Source organism: Oryctolagus cuniculus, chromosome 6, assembly GCF_964237555.1.
Source record: "Oryctolagus cuniculus chromosome 6, mOryCun1.1, whole genome shotgun sequence".
Lineage (NCBI taxonomy): Eukaryota > Metazoa > Chordata > Mammalia > Lagomorpha > Leporidae > Oryctolagus > Oryctolagus cuniculus.
In genome coordinates, this window is record NC_091437.1 from 44,585,940 (window position 1) to 44,598,758 (window position 12,819).

The 12,819-nt window shown below is 39.8% G+C and overlaps 1 protein-coding gene across 3 annotated transcripts in view; it reads right to left on the reverse strand.

Moving 5' to 3' along the window:
* SOX30 (SRY-box transcription factor 30) overlaps positions 1–12,819 on the reverse strand; it is a 51,039-nt gene that overhangs the window by 16,753 nt on the left and 21,467 nt on the right. The gene's annotated exons all lie outside the window — the stretch shown is intronic.

A 12,819-nucleotide genomic window follows, 5' to 3' on the forward strand; every position in this document is an offset into this window, starting at 1 on the left:
TTTCAACTTTTGTTTATCTGGGAATATCTTAATTTCTTCATTTTGATAGACAATTTTGTCAGTTATAGAATTTTTGGTTGCTATGGCTTGAATGTGTCTTCTTCAAAATTCAGGTATTACCAATGTGACAGTATAAGGTGGAACCTTGCTACGGTGTACTGGTAAAGCTGCCATCTATAGCACTGGCATCCCATATGGGCACCAGTTCATATCCCAGCTGCTTCAGTTCCAACTGAACTCCCTGCTAATGTGCTTGGGAAAGCAGTGGAGGATGGCCCAAGTCCTTCGGCCCCTGCATCCACAAAGGAGACTCAGAAGAAGCTCCTAGCTCCTAGTTTTGGACTGGTCTAGCCCTGGCCATTGCAGCTGTTTGGGAAGTGAACCAAGAGATGGAAGATCTCTGTTTCTTCCTCTCTCTCTCTCTCTCTCTCTCTCTCTCTCTCTATATATATATATATATATATATATATATATATATATATATATCTCACTCTGACTTTCAAATAAATAAATAAATCTTGGGGCTGGTGCTGTGGCATATCAGGTAAAGCTGCCACCTGCAGTGCCAGCATCCCATATGGGCACCAGTTCAAGTCCTGGTTGCTCCACTATGATCCAGCTCTTTGCTATGGCCTGGGAAAGCAGCAGAAGGTGGCCCAAGTCCTTGGGCCCCTGCACCATCACAAGAGACCTGGAAGAAGCTCCTGGCTCCTGGCTCCTGGCTCCTGGCTTCGGATTGGCACAGCTCCAGCCATTGTTGCCAATTGGGGTGTGAACCAGAAGACTGAAGAACTCTCTCTGCCTCTCCTCTCTCTGTGTAACTATGACTTTCAAATAAATAAGTAAATATTTTAAAAGAAATTTTTTAGGTATTTTGTTTTTTTTTCTGAGTCTTTGCTCGAAGGTTTATCATATATATTTTATCAAATCACAATTTAATTCAGATTTATGTAACTTCAGCAAAACATAGAAATGTTGCTTATATATAGCTCTATTTCTTCTTCTCCCTTGTATTATTATTGTTATAAAAATTTTATCTTCATGTTATAAATTCAATAATATATTACTATATCTATTACTCTATTTAACTTTATGTCTATTAAATGAACAGAGAAGAACATGAAATCAATACAACATACATTACATTAATTTTCTCATCATTTCTGGTTTTCCTCATTTGTTCCTGTGGTTTCAGGCTACCATTTTATGTTATTTCCTAACTCCTAAACAACTTTTTTCTATCTACTTCCTTTGTACTTTTATTGTCAAATATATTACATTTCTATATGTCATAGGCTCTTATCAAACAATTACATATTGTTTTATTCAACTGTTTTTTAAATCAGATAAAAGAGAAGGAATACACACTGATATTACCTTTTATAATTACATATTTACCTCCATGCTCTTTGGTTTTTCATGTTTTTTGGGGTTCCAATTATTACCAGGGAACACTTGCATTCAGCTTAAAGAAGTTCCTTTAATATTTATTATAATGCATGTCTTGTGGTAATGATTCTTTTTTGTTGTTGTTGTTGTTGTTAACTGAGAATGTATTTTGCCTCATTTCTGAAACAGTTTCAGTAAGAGTCTTGGTGGTTTTTGTCGGCATTTTAAGCATGTATTGTGGCCTCCACTGTTTCCCATGAGGAGCCAGCTTTCAATTTTATTGGGGTTCCTTCCTATATGATGATTAACTTTTCCCTTGCTGTGTCCAATATTTTCTTTGCTTTTGTTTTTCAGCATTTTACTCTTGATTGTTTAGGTGCAGATCTCTGCATTTATCCTACTTGGAATTCACTGAGTTTCTTCAACATGTAAATTAATGTTTTTCAGTAAATTTTGGTAATGTTCAGCCACTATTTCTTCAAAATTTTTATGCTCTTTTCTCTCCTTCTTGTGTTTATGTTATGCATACTCTGTGTGCAAAACTGTGGCTCTATTCATTTTTCTTCTTTTTTTTTTTTTTTTTTTTTTTTGGACAGGCAGAGTGGACAGTGAGAGAGAGAGAGACAGAGAGAAACGTCTTCCTTTGCTGTTGGTTCACCCTCCAATGGCCGCCTCAGCCGGCACGCTGCGGCCGGTGCATTGCACTGATCCGAAGCCAGGAGCCAGGTGCTTCTCCTGGTCTCCCATGCGGGTGCAGAGCCCAAGGACTTGGGCCATCCTCCACTGCACTCCTAGGCCATAGCAGAGAGCTGGCCTGGAAGAGGAGCTACCGGGACAGAATCCGCTGCCCCGACTGGGACTAGAACCCAGTGTGCCAGCGCCACAGGCAGAGGATTAGCCTATTGAGCTGCGGCACCGGCCACATTTTTCTTCATTCTTTTCCTTCTCTGTTCAGACTATCTATTACCTGTAAGCCTATTTTCTAGTTGGCTGACATTTTCTTTGGCCAATTGAATTCTGCTGTTAGGTCACTCCAATGGCAGTTACATAGCGAAATATTTGTTTATTTTATAATTTCTATGCCTTTATTAATATTCTTCATTTGGTGAAACAACATCATCTTAATTTCCTTTACATATTTAAGCATGATATCCTTTGAACAAATTTATATAGTTTTGAAGTCTGTCTAATGCAACATCTGCATCCTTTCAAAAACACTTTATGTTGTTTCTAGTCTCCTTTGTAGACTACAATTTTCTGTTTCTTTCCATGTCTCTTAATTTTTATGGAAAACTTGATATTTTCTGCACTTTGACAACTCTGGGTAATAATGCCCTTCTCTTTTTCCAGGTGTTAAGTTGGTTGTTGTTTGCTTTATTCATTCAATGATTTGGCTACAGTATTTTAGTAAAGTCTATTTCCCCTGCACTGGCACTTTGAGTGTCACTCCTTGGAGGCCACAGAGTTGAACATAAGCATAATCATCATGGAATGATAGTTGTAACAGAGCTCTCTCTCTGATCTGTTAAGTCAGCTATGTTATTTGGTATCACACCCAGCTCTTGGGCTCGACTAATTACTGGCTGACTGCTCTATTGTTTTCAGAAATGCTCTGGGTCACAAATTCCTTCACAGTCTGATCAAATTGGGGAAAGGTCATTTTTGAGGTATCTTTGAGGTTTGTTCTGACCTCAGAGGCATCTCCTCTGGTTGCTCTGTTGAATAAACTGGCCTACAGGTGACTTGTCACAATTAAGAGGAACCATCAAACTCCTAGTTTGTTTACCACCAAAATCTCTACTGTGTTTGAGGAAGCCCTCAGATTTGAAATTTCCCACACTCTGTTTCAAATGAAATCAAGTTCCTTTGGGGAGAGCTTCTGAGCTCTTTGTTCTTATGTACTAAATCTGACACTTGTCAAAGCCTCCATTCTTCTTAGCTTACTTCTTCTGACGTATAATATTTGTGCTACAAATGACCAGGGCCACTATGGATGGGGTTGCAGAATTCTTTACATGTCATCCTTGGGATATCCAATGAGTAGGGATCAGGTGAAAAACAGGAGTCCCCAATGTTTTATTATATTCATCATTAATTTATTCTCTTCAATTCAGAGACAGAGAAGATGAGAAATGATGCCTGCCCAACCCACCCCATGAAATACAACATCCCTTGACACTTTCCAGAGGCCTTAAATGATTGGTTTTTTAAAATACCTTTAACCAGTTAGTTTTCTTTTCTAAGCAGTAGGTCTATAGAGCTCCCTCTTACTTATCTTTTTAATCATTTGATTCTATCAATGTTTTTCAGCTTAGTTCTGGGATGCAGTTAGGTTACCTGGAAACAGTTTGATCCTTTCAGGTATGATTTAAAATTTTTTTTTAGATGGGACCATAATAACGTTTAGTCTAGGAATATCAGAAGCAAGTCCCTTCTGGGTGCTTCTTATGAACATTTTCCAGTCTGGTTGGTGGGACTATTCCAAACCCTGGGTGGCTAGAAGGCACTGTTCTCTCTAATCCTTTTGAGTGGTTCTTCTAATCTTGGGTAGTTTCCTCACAAGCACACCCTAATCTATCCTTAAGTGAATACTCAGGAGGAACCATATGCAGATATCTAGAGTTCTCTTTGTAGTGTGTAACTCTCATCTCTCTGTTACTCTACCCTGAGAAATCTAGCTAATTTGTTTTCACTAAATCCACAACTCTGCCTCAACCCATAGAGTCTATCAGGATCTGCTTATGTTTCTTTTCTCTACACTCTGGTTTCCAGGTCATTAAGCTGAAAAATTGTAGAGTTCATCTCATTAGTTTCCTTTCTCTCAGAGATCACTATCCTTCATAGGCTAATGTCCAGTGTATTTAAAAAAAAACTTCAAATATTTTGTGTGACTTTTAAAAATGTTTCAGATAAGAAATTAATCAGAGGGGTGGGACAAGATGGCGGTATAGCAGTGAGATGTTCTGAGTCACGCAGGGAAATATGGATAATCAATGAGTAGAGGGGACACAAGCAGGCACAGAATCATGAAAATTTCATGCAGAATGGCCCAGGAGTCCACCAGAGATTGCTCAGGTCCACGGCAGGGGAACCAGAGAGGTGCCCAAAGTGCAGAGAAGGAACTGGCATGGAGACCCAGAGAGGAGACAGGCACCACTCCTTCAGTGAGCCCAGAGATGCAGACACTGATGAGTGGGGAAATTTGGTGAACAGTGCTTCGCACTCTAAGTGGGAAGGAGAAATTCTGGGGGACGTGAAGAGAGGTTGAACATGCCACAATCCCTCGGTGTCTTCCTCTTCCCCCCAACCAGAGCTTCAGCCAGTAAGTAGAAGCCATATTGATTGTTTACATTTTCAAGTGTAGGTAGTGGGCTGCCACTTTTACCTTCTGCACACAAACACATCAATTGTGGGGGCCATCTCATAACACACCCCACCCATGAACAAGGATCACAACAATTCAGAGTGACTCCCCCCACCCCCATCAGCCGAGTTGTACAATAATGAATAACTCTAAACAACTAAAACCCAAACTCATTCTACAAATAAGGCAGGGAGCTCAGCTGCGGTAGGCGGGGCTTAGTACACCAAAGCCTTGTACCTACCTCCATAAGGACCCAGAAATAAACAAAGCTCCAGGAGAAGGTGAGCCTTACTTCCAATGGCAACTGGCACAGACACATAGCAGCTCATAGCAGAGGGAAATCAATTTAAAAATAAAACCAATCAGAAATCAAACAAAAATGCTGAAGAACAAAGGAAAAATCCTGAATAAGAATAAGGAAGAATCTATGAACTCGCCAGTGGAACAATCTAAACCTTCAATAATGAAGGCTGAAGAAGAAATTGAAACAATGCCAGAAAAGGAATTCAGAAAATTAATAATTGTGGGGAGCAACTCGGACTAGACTAAGTTACTGGAATTAAGACTTATACTATGCATCTGCTCTCCCACAATATGGCGCTGAGAAGGGAGTAACAACTTCTACGCAGCTGCCTCTCGCCAACTTGAGTGATGAGCTGCAGGAGCTGATCCTGCTCCTGATTGGAGGAGAGCAGCGTACTCGGCGTGTGGGTAGCAGAGTTGGGATTGGTGGAAGAGGACTATAAAGGAGGAGAGAGACAACATGCACAAGGAACATCTATCTGAAGGAACACCTGAGCAGCCCCCGAGAGAGCCGGCTGGCGGTGTGCCGCTCTCCCGCAGAAGTGGGGAATGTGGCAGGGGGAACCGCCCTTCCATGGTGGTGGAAGGGTCGGTAGCCAACCCGGGAAGAACCAGCAGCAAACCTGGGGAGGGCCGAGCAGACAAAAGAACAGCGCAGGGTCCTGTGTCGTTCCTCCACGAAGAGGGGGAGTGACATAATGGTGCCGTGACTCGGATATGAAGCCTAGGCAGGGTTTAGTGTCGTTCCCCCATGAAGAGGGGGAGCGACAAATAATCAGATTACTTAGAAGCAATCAGAAACAGATTCAAGATCTGAATGAAAAGCACTACCAAGAAACTGAGATTCTAAAGAGAAGAAAAATGAAATACTAGATATGAAAAATTCAATTGACCAGAAAAAAATGCCATGGAATCTCTCAGAAATAGAACAGATGAGGCTGGCGCCGTGGCTCAATAGGCTAATCCTCCACCTAGCAGCGCCAGCACACCGGGTTCTAGTCCCAGTCGGGGCACCGGATTCTTTCCCGGTTGCCCCTCTTCCAGGCCAGCTCTCTGCTGTGGCCCGGGAAGGCAGTGGAAGATGGCCCAAGTGCTTGGGCCCTGCACCCCATGGGAGACCAGGAGAAGCACCTGGCTCCTGGCTTCGGATCAGCGTGGTGCGCCAGCCGCAGCACGCCAGCTGTGGCGGCCATTGGAGGGTGAACCAATGGCAAAGGAAGACCTTTCTCTCTGTCTCTCTCTCTCATTATCCACTCTGCCTGTCAAAAAACAAAAAAACAAAAACAAAACAAAACAAAACAAAACAAAAAAAACAAAAAAACAGATGAAATAGAAGAGTGAGGCCGGCTCCGTGGCTCACTAGGCTAATCCTCTGCCTGTGGCGCTGGCACCCTGGGTTCTAGTCCCGGTTGGGGCACCAGGTACTAGTCCAGGTTGTTCCTCTTCCAGTCCAGCTCTCTGCTGTGACCCGGGAAGGCAGTGGAGGATGGCCCAAGTGCTTGTGTCCCTGCACCTGCATGGGAGACCAGGAGGAAGTAGCTGGCTCCTTGCTTCAGATCAGCACAGCGCGCCGACCATAGCAGCCATTGGGGGGTAAATCAATGGAAGTCAGACCTTTCTCTCTCTCTCTCTCTCTCTCTCTCTAACTCTCTCTCTCTCTCACTATCTAACTCTGCATGTCAAAAAAAAAAAAAAAAGAAAGAAAGAAATAGAAGAGCGAGTATCAGATCTAGAAGGCAAATTTTTGGAAATAATACAGTCAGACCAAACACAAGAAAAAGAAATTAGAAAATTAAAAATCACAGTTGGAGATTTACAAGATTCTATCAAGCAATCCAACATAGGAGTTCTGGAAGGTGTAGAAAGAAAGAACAGATTAGAAGGCCTTCTTAATGAAATTATATCAGAAAACTTCCACAAGATGCAGATTGAAAGAGACATCTAAGTATAAGAAATACACAGAACTCCCAACAGACAGGACCACAAAAAGGAATGCACCACGACACATTGTGGCAACACTCAGCTCAGTGAAACACAGAGAACAGTTCTTAAAATGAGCCCAAGAGAAATGACAAATCACATTCAGGGGTAAGCCAATTAGAATCACCCCAGACTTCTCATTGCAATTCCAAATCCTAAGAAAAAAAGACTGTAGACCCAGAATACTGTACCCTGCAAAACTCTCATTTATGAATGAAGGCAAAATAAGGATTTTCCACAACAAACAGAAATTGAAAGAATTTGTATCTTCTCACTCAGCCCTACAACACCCGCTCAAGGATGTGCTACACACAGAAACAGGAACTTCACTACAAAGAAGATGAACGTAGAAAATGATCCAGCAAAAGTACAAATGAAATCCAAAATACATAAACAAGTCTACTTAAGGAAACCTGGCAGGGAACAGACAGTATTTAACAATAGTCACACTGAAAATAAATGGTCTCAACTCCAGTTAAAAGACACAGGCTAGGTGAATGTATTAAAAAAGAAAACCTATCTATCTGCTGCCTATAAGAAACATACTTTACCAACATAGATGCACACAGACTGAAAGTGAAAGGATGGAAGAAGATATCCCATGCTAACAGAAACTAAAAAAGAGCCAGTGTGGCCATCCTAATATCAGACAAAACAGACTTTAATACAAAAACTATTGAAAGAGGCAAATAAGGACACTATATAATGATTAAAGGATCAATTCAACAGGAAAATGTGACAATTATAAATGTATATACACCTAATTACAGGGTGCCTGGCTATTTGAAAGAATTATTAAGATATTTAATAAGAGATATAGACTCAAATACATTAGTAACAGGGGACTTTAATACCCTACTTTCAGCAATGGACAGATCAACCAGATAGAAAATCAACAAGGAAACAACAGAGCTAATTGACACTATAGCCCAAATAGTCTTAGCAGGTATCCACAGAGCCTTTCACACCACAGCCACAGAGTATACATATTTCTCCCTAGTGCATAGAACTTTCTCTAGGGCTGATCATATGCTAGGCCATAAAGGGAATCACAGCAAATTACAAAAAAATCGAAATCATACATGCATCTTCTCAGACCACAATGCAATGAAGCTGGAAATCAAAAACTCAAGGATCTCTACATCATATGCAAACACATGGAGAATGAACAACATGTTTCTGAATGAGCAGTGGTCATAGAAGAAATCAAAAGAGAAATTAAAAAATTTCTGGAAACAAATGAAAATGACAATACAACTTATCAAAATTTGTGGGACACAACAAAAAGGAAACTTTACAGTAATTGGTGCCTACATCAAAAAACTAGAAAGGCACCAAATAAATAACTCTCTATGCACCTCAAAAAATAAATAACTCTCTATGCACCTGGAAAAAAATGCAGCAAATCAAACCCCAAACCAGAAGAAGAAAAGATATAATTAAAATTAGAGAAGAAATCAACAAAATTGAAACCAAAAAAAAAAAAATACAAAAGATCAGCAAAATGAAAAGCTGGTGTTTTGAAAAAATAAACAAAATTGACACACCATTGGCCAAACTAACAAAAAAAAAAAAAGGAGAGAGAAGATTCAAATCAATAAAATTAGAGATGGTCAAGGAAATGTAGCAGACACCACAGAAATAAAAAGTCATCAGAAACTACTACAAAGAGCTGTATTTCAATAAACTGGGAAACCTAGAAGAAATGGATAGATTCCTGGACACATACAACTAACCTAAATTGAGCCATGAAGACAAAGAAAACCTAAACAGACTATAACCAAGAAAGAAATTGAATCAATAATAAATGCCCTCCCAACAAAAAAGAGCCCAGACTTCACTGCTGAATGCTACCAGACATTTAACAAACTAACCACAGTTCTTCTCAAATTATTCAAAGCAATTGAAAGGGAGGAAATCCTCCCAAATTCTTTCTATGAAGCTTATATCACTTTAATTCCTAAACCTGGAAAATACACAACAAGAGAAAGAAAACTATAGACCAATCTCCTTGATGAACATATATGCAAAAATCCTCAACAAAATCCTGGCCAATCGAATCCAACTACACATCAGAAAGATCATTTACCCGGACCAAGTGGGATTTATCCCTGGTATCAAAGCGTGGTTCAACATTCAAAATCAATCAATGTGATTCATCATATTAACAAATTGAGGAACAAAAACCATATGATTATCTCAATAGATGCAAAGAAAGCATTTGACAAAATACAACACCCTTTCATGATGAAAACTTTAAGCAAATTAGGTTTAGAAGGAACATTCCTCAACACAATCAAGGCAATTTATGACAAACCCATGGCCAGCATCATAGTGAATGGGGAAAAGCTGGAGGCATTTCCACTGAAATCCACTACCAGACAGGGATGCCCACTCTCACCACTGCTATTCAATATAGCCCTAGAAGTTTCAGCCAGAGCCATTAGGCAAGGAAAAGAAATCAAAGGGAAGCAAATTGGGAAGAGGAAGTCAAGCTATCCCTATTTGCAGATGGCATGATCCTATTTTTATGGGATCCAAAAGACTCCACCTAAGAGACTATTGGAACTCATAGAAGAGTTTGGTAAAGTAGCAGGATACAAAGTCAATACACAGAAATTTGTATATCAAGGTTGAAAAGTCCTTCCTGTGTCCTAGCATCATGGAGAGGTTTTAGTTTCAGTCCACACCTTGAGAAGGTCAAAGTGTCATCTCTTCTCTGTATGCAATCATTAAAACCAAAGTTTATAACCACTGAGACTATTTCTCTCTCTCTCTCTCTTTTTTTGACAGAGTTAGACAGTGAGAGAGAGAGAGAGAGAGCCAGAGAGAAAGGTCTTCCTTTTCCGTTGATTCACCCCCCAATGGCCACTGTGGTCGGCGTGCTGCGGCCCGCGCACCACGCCAATCCAAAGCCAGGAGCCAGGTACTTCCTCCTGGTTTCCCATGCTGGTGCAGGGCGCAAGCACTTGGGCCCTCCTCCACTGCCTTCCCGGGCCACAGCAGAGAGCTGGACTGGAAGAGGAGCAACCAGGACAGAATCTGGCACCCTGACTGGGACTAGAACCTGGGGTGTCAGTGCCATAGGCGGAGGATTAGCCAAGTGAGCCGTGACACCGGCCCAAGACTATTTCTGAATCTGAAAACCACTGCCAGAACTACTTGAACTACTTTTCAGCTTCTTGGTCATTTTGGCACATAATCATCTTCTTTCTGATGAATTAAGCAAAATATTTTAAAGTTCATTTCATCATTCTAGGTAGAATCCAACTTTTTTAAGATTTATTTTGTATTTATTTAAAAGGCAGAGTTACAGAGAGAGGAGGACACATAAACACATACACACACACACACAGAAAGAGAGAGAGAGAGAGAGAGGAAAGAGAGAGAATCTTCTATTCTTCGGTTCACTCCCCAAATAGCCACAATGGCTGAAGCTGGGCCAATACAAAGCCAGAAGCCAGGAGCTTCATCTGGGTCTCCTATGTGGGTGTAGGGGCCCAAGCACATGGGCCATCTTCTGATGTTTTCCCAGGCACATTAGCCGAGAGCTGGATCAGAAGTGGAGTGGCCAGGTCTCGAACTGGCATCCACATGGGATACCAGCAGCATTGCAGGCAAAGGCTTAACCTGTTATACCACAACGCTGGCCCTAGAATCCAGTATTTCTAAGTAGTTACCACAGAAGACATTCTATGTAACTGTATCTGTCATGTTTTGGGATTCCAAGTTTCCTTCATTTTAGTTTAGGCAAAAGTTCATGTGTTTATAAATGTGTTTGAGTATGTGTATGTGTGTGTGTGAGTATTCATATATCTAAGGAAATACATATATATAGATATATGTGTGTGTGTGTGTGTGTGTCTGTGTGTGTGTACGTATGCTGTTATGGGGAGAGCCCATGACTTCAAATAGCTCTGTGTTCCAAACAAAAGTTAAGGGGAATTGTCTTTAATCTTAGATTTCTCTGCTTAAAATTTTAAGAAGTAAAAATTATGATTGCATTTATTCCTACAAATACAGGAATGATTTATATTTACCTTCTCTATCATCTATATCTGGGTATATTTGCTATTTATTTCAAGCCAAAAATCTCCATTTTTCTTTTATATATACTTTCTGTCTCACTAATTGCAATAGATTTTTTTTTTTACTCAATGATCAACAAAATAAGATCCTATTTTGCTCCCTTGAATGTCAAAGTAGAATATACTGCAAGAAGACGGAAGAGAAAGGGGTAGTGAGAATAAAATAATTAGTCTAAGAAATTAATGTAGTACACAGAAAATATTTCAATAAGCACGGTATGAAGATGGTTAAGACTTGAAAGCAGAAGACATTCGTCCTCAGAAGACTCAGCACTTGTGAATGTCCATTTGTTTTATCAAATGACTCCTTGATTAAACAACCTAAGCTACTTGATTTTTACTCTAGATACACAGGGCAAACTGTACTATCTAATAAATTAAATACATATATACACACAATATTTATAAGTACACACATTAGATACACTCATGTTTTATATTTATATATATATATATATATAATGTCATTTACAATTAAGAGAAGAATTGAGAGAGAATCAATTAATTCTGTCATTTAACCAGGATATATTTTACTAAAAGCCATCTTGCCAAGCAAATTAATGAGATTATCCAATTCCTTGGGAAAATAGAAGATAGAAGATAAAAAAGAGAAGATAGAAGTCAGAAAAGCAACAAGAAAATATTACAGTTTAAAAGGCCAGGGGCTAGCTAGCACCATGCCATAGCTAGTAAGGCCACCTCCTATGATACCGGCATCCCATATGGACATGCTGGTTTAAGTCCTAGCGGCTCCACTTCCCTCTCAGCTCCCTGCTAGTGGCCTGGGATGAGCAGCAGCACATGGCCCATGTGCTTGGGTTTCTGCCACCCACATGGGAGACCTGGAAGAAGTTACTTGCTCCTGGATTTGGCCTGGTACAACCTCACATGTTGTGGCCACCTGGGAAGTGAACCAACAAATGGAAGATCCCTGTCTCTCCCTCTCTCCAATTCTGACTTTCAAATAAATAAATAAATAAGTTTTTTTTTTTTTTAAAGGCTGGTTTTCGGTTTTGGCTAAGTACATGTAGCTTAATGTTTATAGTTGATGTAGAGTGTTGACACTTTAAATGAAATAAAATTCAGTATAATACTACTTATTCACTTCATTTGGTTCTTTCAATAAAACTATTACACAGAAATATCTGTATTAAAGAACATGCTGTAATTTCTGTCTTCTATGGACTTCTTTTCAGAAGCTTCCTTTGAAAATGTTCTTTAAAGTGTCAGATGATTTGTATACTAAAAGACAAATCCTATAAGCCTTGACACGAGTACAGAAGATAGATTTGCTATGATTTAATCTATTTAATAAATAGGAAGAATTACTTGCCCCAAAGTCCGTTTAACTATACGACTTTTCCATTAAAAAGTATATATTTCCATATGACTTTCTGCTAGAAATTAACAGCTGAATTGAGTTACCCTATCTTGGCTTTGACCTGATCCAGCCAGGGCTGTTGCAGGCATTGAGGAGTCAACTGGTGAACAAGAGCTCTCTGTCTCTGCCTTGCAAATCAATCAATCAATCAATCAATCAATCAATTTTAAAAATGAAAGTACAGGTTAGTACTACTTTATCATAATTTATCATACTTGCATACTACTTTGTTATACTTGCAATGGAGTTGAACTGCATCATCCCAAAATTAAAAGTTACACATTTGTTTTACTTAGGTACTTCCCTATAAAAAT